The sequence below is a fragment of the Centrocercus urophasianus genome, unplaced genomic scaffold (assembly GCF_019232065.1).
Source record: "Centrocercus urophasianus isolate 14NV4802_14NV808 unplaced genomic scaffold, USGS_Curo_1.0 seq_30, whole genome shotgun sequence".
Lineage (NCBI taxonomy): Eukaryota > Metazoa > Chordata > Aves > Galliformes > Phasianidae > Centrocercus > Centrocercus urophasianus.
The window spans coordinates 3,199,874-3,200,642 of record NW_024884867.1 but is presented as its reverse complement, the minus strand read 5'-3'; positions in this window follow the sequence as shown (position 1 = coordinate 3,200,642).

Here is a 769-nt window from a genome sequence, read left to right as displayed (position 1 = left end):
CTCTGTCGTTACTCGGGGGGGGGATTTTCATGCGGAGGGAACTTGCAGGTGAGTTTGGGCCTGGCAGGAGTGGGCTGCTGTCAGGATGAAAGCCCCAGAGCTTTGGCTGTGTGTTCTGCTCCCTGACTTTGGCAGCGGTCCAGTTCATAATGTGAGACAGATCTGCATTTAATAGAGACCGTGCCTCTCCTTTGCATGACAGAGCTCCGTAGCTTCGAGGAAGGGCTGTGTGGTGGTACTAAGAAGGTTGGCTCTGCAGATTCATGGACTGTGGTGAACCAAGGAGGTTAGACTTAGGAAGGAAAAATGGAGAGATAGGAAGAAGATTCCTCAATAGATAACTCTACAAGAGAAAGGTAATTTCCAAAAGTGTAAATAAAACAAGGTGGGGAATCCTGTGCAGCAGCTCGTCATCACAGAGAATTCTTAAAAATAATTTAAGGCTCGAGCCAGTGACTTTGGAACCAGTTGTACACTGGGATGGCCTCAAAAGTGTACTGAGCACCAGCAGCTTTGTGCACCGTACTGGTGGGGAAAGCTAGAAAGCTTTGATGGAGAGATCCTTACCTTTCTGGGAGTTTTCCCATACAGCACTGCTGTTTATCACATGCTGGCTTTCTCACACCGAGTGATCTCCTTGTTTAAATCCCAGATATGATAGTATTTTTGATTTGTGACTTAGCAAGGCCAGTTTATTGGAAGTTCTCTTGGCAACATCCATAAAAAATCACACTGAGAAATGGGGAAGAAGGAACAGCAGAGTCCTGAG